The sequence below is a fragment of the Poecilia mexicana genome, unplaced genomic scaffold (assembly GCF_051168715.1).
Source record: "Poecilia mexicana isolate PSO_F unplaced genomic scaffold, ASM5116871v1 scaffold_19, whole genome shotgun sequence".
Classification (NCBI taxonomy): Eukaryota; Metazoa; Chordata; class Actinopteri; order Cyprinodontiformes; family Poeciliidae; genus Poecilia; species Poecilia mexicana.
This window is the reverse complement of record NW_028263388.1, coordinates 2,245,151-2,257,962: the sequence shown is the minus strand read 5'-3', so window position 1 is coordinate 2,257,962 and position 12,812 is coordinate 2,245,151.

The following is a 12,812-nucleotide window of genomic DNA, read 5'->3' as shown; positions in this document are numbered from 1 at the left end:
TTTCTTTTTTTTGGACAAGTAGTTAGGTTTGGGCAGGCGCAGAGACGAGAAAGGGATTCGGAGAGCGTGGAAAGGGAAAGAAAGGGAAGATGGAGAAAGAAGGAAAAAGACGGAGAGAAAGAAGGAAAGAGAACGCAAGAATAAGAAAAATGGAAAGAAATAAGGAAGGAAAGAAAGAGAATAGAAAGAAGGAGAGAGACATGCAGGCTGTCCTCTGCTCGGCCGCGGCCGTCCAAGCGGCAGGAATGGAGGGAGACAGGAACCGAAGCCCGTCAGCTCCTCCCTCAGGCGCCTCGGCCTCCCAACTACAAGTCCGTGTTTTAGCGAACCATATGTTCCCCCGAACCCCCCATCCAGAAAATAAACAAGTCAGGAAGCCATGGCCGCAGGGAAGTCTTGTTTCACTGCTTTCATTCCCGAACACTCACTCCACTTCCTGCAGACTCAAACTGCTCTGGATGAACCATCAGCAAGATCTGAGGTTTCCTGGTTTCCACGCATTCAAGAGAGAAAAGGAACAAAAATATTTCAGGGTTTGACCTGCATGTCAGAACGTCACAGGATGTAAATGTCGTCTTCTTCCACCTGCAGATCGTCTCCTTTGGAGCTGCAGACGAGACAGGAGGTCAGGAGGTCAGGAGGACTTCAGGAAGTCGGACTGCTCACCGTTAACAGAAGGAAGGAAGGAGAGAAAGAAACAGGAAAGAAACCAAGAAAAAAGGAGAAGAATACGTTTATTCCTGTTGGTGTTCCCACGATGCACTGAAACTTCCTTATTTTTCAATCCAAACAGACTGAAGTTGGAGAACCTCCTAAGAGTCACTTTTTGATTTTCCACCTGCTGATCCAGGTGTGTTTCAGACACCTGTTGCTTTAAGAACCAGGTGAGACCTGGACGCCGTCAGCAGAAACAGACATTTTACAGATCCAGCATCCAGGTTTCAGACACGACTAACAGAGACCTTTCAGCTGTAGGAGCCTGTTTCAGTCGATAATTCTTTAAATTTGATAAAATCACCTTTAATGCCAATAAGTGAAATAATCTGCCAGTGGAACTGGAGCTGTCAATATTAATGAATTATTGACATAAAACAAGCTGTTATCTTGCTGAAAAGTTCTTTGTAAATTAGTTTTGTCTTAATCCAAGTGTGCTCTGTTAGTTGTACTAAACTAGACAACACTTGGTAAAATGTTGTTTTTACAGTGTAGATGAGAACAGATGTAGATTTTTTCATGAAAATTAGATAAAATCACCATATATTTACCAGTAATTGTTCCGATCATCTTATTCTGATTAGAAACCTGCCGTTTGTTTTTCTAAACGTTGGTGATTTTATCCACAACCAACAGGTTTCGTGTTGAAGCAGACTGAAGGTTCAGGGTCTGAAATCAGAAACATTTCTAGTAATAATCAGTAAATGAAACTCTGCGGTTGCAGATCCAGTTCATTGAAACGTGTGTGACAGATGGGCGGGGCGGGTGTTCGGGTTCTGCAGAGCCGATCGGTTCTCCCTCTGGGCAGGAGAAAGAGTCCGGACATGGACAGATGTGCCGAAGGCCGGGCGTTGGCTCGCTCCGTTTCGGGCTCCCTCAGGGCCCGGTACTCACTGACCTGGCATCCAGCGGCGGAGCGGCGGCCAGTTGGCGGACCCAACTTCCTCACAAAGGTCAGTCATCAGCTGCCAGTTCCAGCCCAGAACATCAGCTCATTTCTGTGGGCTGGACTGGACTCTGAACCGAAACCCTCACCGGGTTCAGTCCGATTCCTCCTGTGTTTGTAATTTGGGTATTTCATTGCAGCAAAATTCACTATTTTTGATGGAATGCTTAAATAATCTGAATTAACTTAATATTGACTTTTTTGAACACTAAATCATGTTTTAATTAACATTTCTGAGATGAATTAAAAAATTTCAAAGTTTTTCCTTATTTCTTATAAACTTCTAGTTCCACTGGCGCCGTTACCTAGTAACCCTAGCCAAGCCCAGCCGTTACCTAGCAACCCTAGCCAAGCCCAGCCGTTACCTAGCAACCCTAGCCAAGCCCAGCCGTTACCTAGCAACCCTAGCCAAGCCCAGCCGTTACCTGGCAACCCAGTTCTGGGTCCACTGGCAGATTATTTCACTTATAACTCAGGAAAAATGGCTTGTTACAAGTGAAATAATCTGAATTTTTGGCTTAAAACTAGCTTTTGCCATGTAAAATGTACTTTTTTGAGTTTTTAAATCTGTTTAACATTACTGAAATTATTAATTTCTGAGTTTTAACTACACTGCAAAAACATAAAATTAGTACACTTGATATATGGCTAAAGTCGTGCTAGGCTAAAGATTTTAAATAATGTGCAACAATTGTATCTTGTGTTTTTTATGTCACTCGTTCCTCTCATTCATTAACTTCCTGAGCTTACATATGAAGTTTCTTCAGCACAAAATGAGGATTAATATGCAGTTCTCACAGACACACCAGCAGTTGAGTTGAGTTTTTGTTACCCAAAACTCTTTTTCCATGAAGCCCGGAGGTCCAAATGTGATAAAAATATCACTGTTTTGCCAAATATCCATGTAAGTGTTGAGGCGTTTTCTCCTTTCACAGCCCTGAGCCTTCCTGAAGACCTGAGGGCAGCTGAGAGTTTGGATGTTTCAAAAAAAGAAACATCTATTCACATTCGCTTTAATTTATAGCTTTTTGTTATGTCTTTATTTCAAATCATAACTTTATAGACCATATATTATCACTTGTTTAATAAATCTGTTTTTCATATATATATTTTGGTGATTTAAGTTAATAATAATCTCAGCAAGTACAATCATGTCAGTTTAATAATATGTTCAACAAAACAAATTGAGTTTGCAAAAATAAACTTCTCAGTCCGTCACACTTATTGCTGCTTTAGGTTTAGCACAGCTAACATTTTAGCTAGCAGTGTTCACTGCTGGCAGCAACACATTTAAGCCAATATACGTTGCTGCAATAGAAGGTTAGCATTAACATTGATGAATTTAGCACTTTAGCATTAGCTTCTGATAAATACCGTGTTGTACTTTAGCATTAGCGTAACTAAAATTTATGATTAGTGCTGTAGGGGTTAGCATGGCTAACTTTAGCCGTGCTTGCAGCCCATGACATCATGTAGCTGCAGACTGAGCCTGAATGGAAATCCACCTCCAGGCTCCTGTGGACATTTTGACACAGTGATCACCACTTTATAGATTTTGCTGTCATTGATTTTGTCAGTAGAAACACATGGACACACGGTTAGCGACATGACAGCCTGTCTGCTCCATTGAGCCATCACTGACCTTCCCTGAATTCAGACTTGCCAAGCCAATTGACCAAATCGCTGATCTTTAAGAGGAGCGGGTTGAGTGGCACTAAACGCGTGCTCACACACACACACACACACACACACACACACACACACACACACACACACACACACACACACACACGCACACACACTTCACCCACCTCACTGTGTAATCAAGGAGGGAGGCAGGCAGGACTCTGGGTCACAACAGCGACAGTAATGAGAGGCGACAGCTCCTTGGCGCTCGAGGCAACGACCAGCTCGGCTGTCGAGACCGCGGAGCGAGTCCGCCAGGCACGCACTGAGGCAAGGTTTGCTGATTTGGGAGGGAGATGGAGGGAGGAGAGGGGGCGAACTGGGACGGAGCTGGTGGTACAGATACACTGAGTCGATGCTAAAACGCAGATCTGATGTCATAGAAACACATTTCTTCTAATCATCACTTATTATCTGATGTATTTATACCGTTTATCAGCAGCAGGGATGTCAAAGCTGCAACACACAAGCACAACGTCTGACATGCATCCTGAGCAAGCGGTGGAGCCCTGAGGCCGCCGCGCACGGCGCTGCTGACCCCTCCCTCCGCCTCCTCCATCCTCCTCTGGAAGACAGTTTAACTTCTGTCATTTTCGTGAAGCAAGTGAGTCAGTTTCGCTGCGACGAGAGGATGTGACAGGTTGGTAATGGACAGGACAAAGAGGGGACTTATGAAGTATTAGTAAACCTTAATAATTCACTAAACGGAAGACCCCAGGAGGCCCCCACTGGCTCTCATCCTGGCTCCGATGTTTTCTATCTGTCAGCGCCAGATCATGATGAGAGATGATGCCAAATCACTGACCAGATAAAGAAAACCTCAAAAAGATTAAAAATGCTCTTTAAGCAACATTTCATGCAGTAGCTTTGGTTTATCTAATGATATATCAAACTTGTAATACGTTCCAAAATGTAGGTGGGAAAATAATCTGTGCATTTAGTTTTTTTTTTGTTTTTTTTTGCCATTTCAAGATTTAAAAGACAAAAAAAAAAGGCTGTTTATTTAAGACAGATGTTTGAGTCAGGATTTAACAAAACTTAACTAAATCTGGCAACCAGACCTGCAGTCACAAAGTTGGGAAAATCATTTAAAACCCAAAGATCTGCAGCAAAGAGCAGCATCTGTAGTCACAAATAAAAACCATTAGATGCTGCGTTCATGCTAACTATTCACACCAGTCCTGTTTAGCTTTAATCCGTTTTGCGTAGGAAGAACGGTTCGTTTGGGGAAATGTGAATGCTAATCGAACTCTGGTTCGGTGTGAATACATGCGAGACCGATCCAAAAGCAGGAAGTGGACTTATACTACCCAGTTCAGCAACAAGATGCTTTACATCATAAAACCAACGTACATTACATTTTGCCATTGTCAAGATCATCATTATGCATTGAATATGTTGGTCAATGTTTGAACTCTGAACTCTAAAAGGTTTAAACCAAATTCTGCTGAAGGCGCCAGATAAGTTTGGGAAGCCCTGGTTTATTGGTCACCACTGCATGTTTGCTATTAAAAGATGCTCAGAGCCTCTTTGTTCCTGTCTGCAGATCGCTCCTTCTACAGTCCCCACCTTGTCACATGTACCTTCTTCTGCAGCCGCTGACCACCAATTATCTGTGATCAGAGTCTAGCTGGTCGCGATTAGACCGACTGGTGGCCTGGAGGGACACACTCCGCTTCCCAGCTGCTCCATCACCAACCAGAGCCGGTTCTCTGCGCTGTGACTGGCAGCCCAAGTCATTAGATCCCTGGACGCCCCCACTGGCTGCTCTTTTTGCTCCCCTTTGTGTGTGGTGGTGATCGTACTGGAGATTACAGCGCAGCGGTGACGAGTGTCAGTACGGAGCCCCGGTCCAGTCTGTTGAGGTCCGGTGTGACAGCGCCGCGTCCTGACCCCCACAGCCACTCCTAAGTGCCCTGCCTGCATCGCCTCCAGAGACGCAGAGGGTGATGGGGCCCGGCACCGGAGGGGCCGCCCTGGCTGGTGCCTTTGCTGGTGGTCTCTGTGGCCTATTAGTGTCTTGCTATGGGCCTGTCAGACTGACAAAACAGGGGCCTGTCAAATTAAGTAGAGGCTGAATATCGGAGATGTGTATTCAGACGCAGCGAGGGGACGCGTTGGGGAGGAGTGAGCAGAACCAGGATGAGGAAACCACCGGTGCTAATGTCGACGCTAAGTGAGAGTGACAGTAGGCTAGCTGATCGGCGAAGGGAAAACGCAGAAGCAGAAAGAGAGACAGAGAGCTGGAGTGGCGCTGGTTGATAATGGTGGTGTGGTTGTCCTGAGGAGACTTGTTAAGGGCCCGTCCAGACAGAACCAGACAGCTACCGTTCCCAGGGATCTGAACCCAGGTAAAGCGCTCCAAGTTTGGCCCAAACAGCTCGGAGTTACAGCACTTCCACTTAATGAGATCAGCAGCAGCCAATCATCCCAAAACACAAAACCATTTAATGGAACAATGACGGTTTCCTCAGCCGGCCTGCGAGGCTCTGCTGACTGTTTGTCGCTGCACACATGAAATAACAAGCATTTACCTGGGCACCAAAGGCAGTTTTAGTTTGTTCTGTTGTGTTTTAATACACAATTAAACCGGCTCTGCTTTCTCTATATTTACCTCTGGAGGCAGATTTGATGCAGATGCTTCAGGCCACTGTGAAGACATGCAGTTTATCTACTGTTTATAACGATCAGGAGGACTCTTTAAAGGGACAGTCATGAATTTTCTAAGTGAAGTTTTTATCAGCAGTCTGTAGGGATCTGCATAGAAAAACAATCAGATTGGTAGACGTGAGATTTAACACAAACTTCATGTTCAAAGATGAAGATCTTCCAGGATTTTATTATTGTTTATGTGATATTTGGCAATGAAAATCACTAGTTTTGTGATTCTACTTTAAAGATATTTGCAAGGACTTTTGTCATTTTGGCACTTAAAGTAAATACTGTAGCATATTAGGGCCATTGCTGATAGAAAAAACAAAGAAAGTCAATTTCTCCCAATAAACTCAAATAATTTGATATTAATGTCAGAAATTTTCTAGAAACAAACCTGGACATTTCTTAGTTTCAAAAGTTGAAAATTTTTAAAGTGAGATAACATGAAGCTGCTATCAGTAAACTGTAGAGATCTGCAGAGAGACAAACAAATTGGTAGACATTTGATTTTACACAAACTTCATGTTCAAAGATCCAAATGTGATTTCTAGATAAGATCACAAATCAAGAACAGCTAATTAGAAATGAAAACTGTTTGTTAATTGTAATCATATCAAACGGATGTCATTGCACTTCCATATTTGTTTGTTTTTGGTCCTAATCTGTTCTTACAGGATTTCATGATTGTTTTGAGATGTTTTGTAGTCAAAATCACAGATTTTTTGGAAGTATTTTAAATATATTTACAAGAATTTTGTTATTTTGGCACTTATGTATGGTAGTAAATAATGATGGCGTATTAAGGCCATTGTCGATAGAAAACACACAAAAAGTAAATTTCTGCCAACAAAAAAACACTCAAAATTTTAGATTAATCTGATGCTGTCTGATAATGAACTCCAATTATAAATTGTCTTCACTACTTTCTTAGGTTAAGCAGATAAATCACCTTTAATGACAGATTAAAAAAAATAAAATAAGGAAACTTAAAGTGCAACAACACTTTAAAACATCAAAGCTCAGCTGGGCACACCTTTACTAACAGCGAAGCTGTTTGTTTTGCACTAATAGTAACTATCGTGACAGTTCACGCTGCAGGTCTTCATGCTCAACTCAATTCAGATTCGGTGGTTCACATTTCCAAATATATGCAACTTGTATATGATCTCCTGTGTGAACCGGAAACGATGTATAAGTATCCCGCATGCGCAGTAAACGTCACACATAGCGAGCATGCTCAGTGTTTGCGGAAGTAAACATGGATGGGAATGGTGGCGCATATGTCGTGATTTTGAAGTTGTTGTCCAACTGGAGCCAGTACATTAACAACTTAATCCTCTTTTTCGTCCGCCATGTTGTTTTTCTTCCTGCTTCCGCATATCAGGACAACTTTCGTCGAGTATCAGTGGCACTCAGGTAGGCTGAACGTACAGGCCACATTTGGATCGGATTTATGATCACATGTCCAAGTAGTCTGGGTCGCATTTGTTAAAATCCAATCAGTGTTGCCATATAAGATAAGAAACATGTCGCATAAGGGCAAAAAAACATCGGATTTTGGTCAATTCAGGCTTCAGTGTGAATGTAGTAGCCTCACATGGACGCTTGTATGTCGGTCTTAGCTTGCCGACGGCTAAACGCTGCGTTGGCTAAGCTAATTTTGCTAGTTCAGCAGTAAGTACTACAGTTAACATCACTAATATTTATCCTAGTATTATACATAGATGGGTGATACTAAGTTTTAATGTACTTGTATTTGTAGCTTCCACAAGTCTGAAGCGGAAGTGATCCGCGCCATCTTAGTAGCCAAGCGCATGCGCTTAGAGTCGACCCACAAAAGAAGGAAAACATGTCAGATGATGTGAACGAGCTGCCTCCGATCTCATACTGCTACATAGTTTCCTACTTAATGAACAGGAAAAGTGCGAACACGATGGGGGAGATTCGCCTGAAATCCATACAATCAATATTTAAGCGGATTTTTAAAAGACTTACTAACTATTCACGTGAATATCATATCACGTTGTCATAGTAACTCCATATCAACTGCCTGCCAAGATGGCTGTCAGTTGCAAAGTTCGACTCAGTTTGACGAATCAGAATGGCTATTCAAGATACCTGAAGTCATTTGAAGGTGGTTATAAAATCAATAAATCTCGTCTGGAAAAACCTCCTTAACATCTGTACTTCCGCGTATTTAGTGCAGACCTTTGCGCAGCAGAACAGGTGAAAGTGTCATCAGGCGCGCATGCGCTGCGCGGGCCGCCGTGGCTGTGTGTTTGGGAGAAGGTTTCACCTCCTCCTCATGTCGCTGTGAGTTGCTGAGACTGAGAGGCTGATGTACAGTGGCAGCTCCCCCCTCGCAGCCACGGGCCTGCCCAGAGCCACTGCAGATGATAGTTTTAATTGCTTTCAATCTTTCAGGCGAGTCCCTGCCCGGTGGCGCGCACTCTGTTTGTCAGCGCGCATGTGTGGCGCGCGGTGTTTCCGTGCGCATGCGGGGTGTGTTTACACAGAGTTGAGCTGTGCACACATGTGGTGTGTGTTTGATGAATGTGTTCCTCTGTTAGGAGAGGAAAATTAACAGATAATTGAGGCTTTTCCGCAGAAAGGAGACGTTCATCAGTCAGCATGAATAACAGTGATGCCTAAACAGATGAAGGTTACATGTGTTTATAAATAATAAAGGTCAGGGTTTGCTAGGGAAAACCTCAGAACACACATTCAGTCCTTAAAAGGATTTAAAAGCGGTGAGCTACAAAACCAGCTGATCAATAATTCACAGCAGAAGTGGAGGAACGGCTCAGAGAAAACAGTCCGACGCTTTTCATATGTCTATTTAAATCAAACTAAGACCATTCAGGTCACAATGTTATGACGCAGTATTAGCACAGATCTAAGAAAAAATCCAATAAAATGACAAGAATAAAGTAATTTTTTGAAAATTTAGTAAAACTTAATTCTTGTATTATTTCGCCTACTTTTGACTTTATTCTTATAATCTTTTGTTATTTTCTTCGTCACATAACATCTTATTTTCATCAGTAAAAGTAGAAGAAAACAGTGACTAAAATGTGTCAAAGCTTCTATGGAAACCCTGAAGTGCCAAAAAGAAAAACACTAGGAACGCACTGATGTAACTGATATCAGATACCAGTATCTGATAATAGTATTGCTGTTATGACCAGTTTACCGATGTGTGTGTGTGTGTGTATATAGGTATGTATAGAAACAAAGTTGTGTCCTTAATCATTTGTATACAGTATTTAAAACCAGCGCCTTTTTGGTAAAGATCTTTTGATTACAAGTAACTTTTCAGTAAGAAATAGGAGCTTATTTTACACCAATGATTCCTTAATATTGGTGAAATAGTTCTAGTTCCTCTGGAAGATAGGTTTACTTTTAACAGAAAGTCTTATTATTGAAATAATCTGCCAGTGGAACTAGAACGTTTTCCTCAATATTAAGAAATGATTAACTTAAAACAAGCTTCTGTATCTTGTTGAAATGTTCTGTGTAAGTTAGTTTTGTCTTATTTTATGTGTACCAAGATATTTGCACTAGAAACTAAAGATTTTGGTAAGATTTTGTGTTTTTGCAGTGAAAAGGTAACTTTCTGACAGGTTTTGTTTTTCTTTATATTGTATTTTATCCATGTTTTATGATAAAAACTAACAAATGAAATGTTGAACGCTGTAAAAACTAGGTTAATAAAACAGCAACTCTGGTTGCCACTTTTAAAGCTTTAAACATTTATTAGAATAGATGTACAACAAAATCCTACCTAGAAGTAATCAGAAATCACAGTAAATCCCTCCTAGTTGTTTTGTTTGATGCAGTTTTTTTGTTCTTGCTGATGAAGTCGCTGCTGCTGGGGAATAAACCCTCCATGAAGCCACAACACATCGTAAATCGACCTGTTCCTCCTAAAAGCCCAGCATGTAATCATTTCCACAGAGTGGGGCTGCAGAGCAGCGAGCCTCACGCTCCACACACGTCTGGCCTGGGGGGGAATTAAGCCCCAGCATTCCCACAGAGGCTAATCTCCATCCATTTAGAGGGCTGTAATATTTAATCAGGAGGCCCTGGACCGTCTCCCAGCAGCACTAGCTGCGGCGTGGGTCATATGTTCGCCGGCCCAGAGGCGCCGGACGGGAATTCACTGCTAAAAGATGCAGCAGCGCATCCAACCGCAGAGCCAGGCGCCGCGCCGGGATGAGCCACACTTCCAAGGCTGGGAAGGGATTTTATGTTGTCGGGTTACGCTACTGCTGTGGATGTGGAGAACATTGTTAAATATGGCTCCCCGCCCAGGGCGCTGTTCTGCTGGGGGTGGACAGTCAAAGGTTACCAGTCAGTTTTCACCCTAAAATGGTTTTTAATTGGGGTTTTGTAAGTGTGAATTTGAATAGAGCGCCCCCTGTGTAGAAAAAAAAAATTGGGCATGTGGATGGTCAAATATAGACACGATCCCCGCTTCCTGCTAGATGGCAAAAACTGCTCGCCAACGATGATTAGCATTAGCTGTCAAGTTGTCAACGTAACACTCTAAATCTTAAATGCGTGATGCGTAAATGAGTGTATAAAAGAAAAAGACACAGAGCTTTGCTACGAATTGTCAAAACTACAACAGCTAGTTAATGAGGTCAGGAAAAACATTTGGAGGGAGAGTGAAGTAGGTCAGCTATGCTAGCTTGACTTTGACAACCTTAACATGTAGATGTGCTGTTAGCTTAGCTCAGCTGGATGACATTTGATTATCTGATATTAAAATCTAAACCAATCAGGTTGGATTATTCTGGACAAAACAGATTTTTAAAAACATCAACTGATACAATGACAAAAACAATCAAATGAAACAAACGGGAGGAATTACTGCTTTATTATGAAAAATATAATTAAGTTTATTTATACTATCTTATAATTTGTACATTTGCCTTTGCTTTCTTCTTTTTACAGGATAGTAGAAAAACTTTGAAGAGAGACATTTTTTGGGATAATATGATTTTTAAAAGTCTTTAAATTATGCAAACCGATCGTTTTATTTGATATATTCTAGAGGAAAAGTTCAGAAGCTGGAGCCTTTAAATGACCCCTCCTCTCTAAACTACCCCAAACCTTTTCTTAAAGGTCGTCTTTATTATTGTTGCTCTTGTTCTGCCATCTCCCGCCCTTCGTTGTTTTAGAGTGAATATTTTGTGACAAAGGCCATGCAGCTCGAACGATCCGGCGTGAGGCGCCGGCCTGCCGGCCTCTCTCTCACAGTCGCACCTGGAAAAGGTCAGGTCTGGCACCGGCGGTGTGAAAAACCTGCAGCACGTTCAGATTTTCTCCGGCTCATCCCGGCGTGTGCATCTGACCTCTCTGCACCCGGAAGCAGCCTCGGCTGTGATTCTGTGTTTCAGGAACGTTTGCGTTGCTAAACGGGGGGTGATAAAAGTGTGATGTGAGCGGCCGCTGTAACACCCGCTGCCTGATGCGGCCCGACTCTAATGGGAGACGTGGTGAATTTTTCATGCAGCCCAGAGGCGCAGGAACGGCAACCGCACTGCCGAGTTTCAACTTCTAAGAGAAAAATAAAGTCTGCAGCAGGAAGAACCAAAGTCGAGATGTCCTCATGGCTCCACTGAGCTGCAGTTTGGAACTTCTATAAAAAATGTTTGTTTTTTTACATATTTGTTTAAACTGCCACTAAGTCGTAATGGTGCACTGCAAAAACACAAAATATTACCAAATATTTTTTTAGTTTCTACTACAAATATCTTAGAAAAAGAACAAAACCAACTTACAGCTTTTCAGTGAGAAATAGGAGCTTGTTTCAATTAAATAATCAAGTGAATAATTCCTTAATATTGATGAAAAAGTTCTAGTTTCACTGGCAGATTACATCAGCATTAAGTGATTAGTTTTTGGTTTAAATACCTGAAATAAAGCCAAACTGATGGAGTTTTATCCGGAGTTTTCTCTTCATGCTATTTATTTATTTTTTTAACGCTTCTATGAGGCATGGTGGTGAAACCTTAAACTGCTGCTGCGCCAGTTACTCAGCAGGCTGTTGCTAGGCAACCAAAGTTTGGGGGAACTTGACACTTGTTTGGTTGCTAGGCAACCAAAGAGCGAGAGAGATGGTTGATTCCTCCAACTTTTCAGTTTCAGATTATCTTTATTGTCATTTAACATAACATTAAAATTATGATGTATCTTAGGCCACAAACAGAAACTATACTATGGATAAACTATAAAAAATTATAAAAAGAAGTATAAAGTGGAATAACATCAAGATCAAAGGGGAGGCTGTATAAGTGGAAACATTTGCAATTTGTGCAATGAATTTTCAGCAAGAAACCTTGGCCTACATCCCCCAGAATGCTGTGTGGTTCTGTATTTCAGTTCAGTGTATTCTCTCTATATATAAATGTTATGGTGATATGTATTATTCATTTATTGTCCAGCCCTACTGGTTCCCAAACTTTGATTAAGTGAATTTTACATCTTTGATTCATCCAAACAAAGATCCTCCGTCTCTCTCATGAACAAAAGCAGATTGAATAATACCCACAATCTCACTTTAATGGGCTAAAATTTCTGCAAGAAAGCTCTAAAAAAATTATCCATCTGTTCAGTGCACACAGCTCACCCTGATAGCTCGTAGCACTGTCTTACATATGCAAATATGTTTTGCCTGGAAATCTATTAGAAGTTGCTCGAAGGAATCCAGAACGGCGCTCCTTCTGTCCGCCTGGCGCGGGCGGGCGGGACTCCCTCCCGCCGTCCGTCTCCTGTCGCGTGGAAAACATCTTCACCAGCTCCG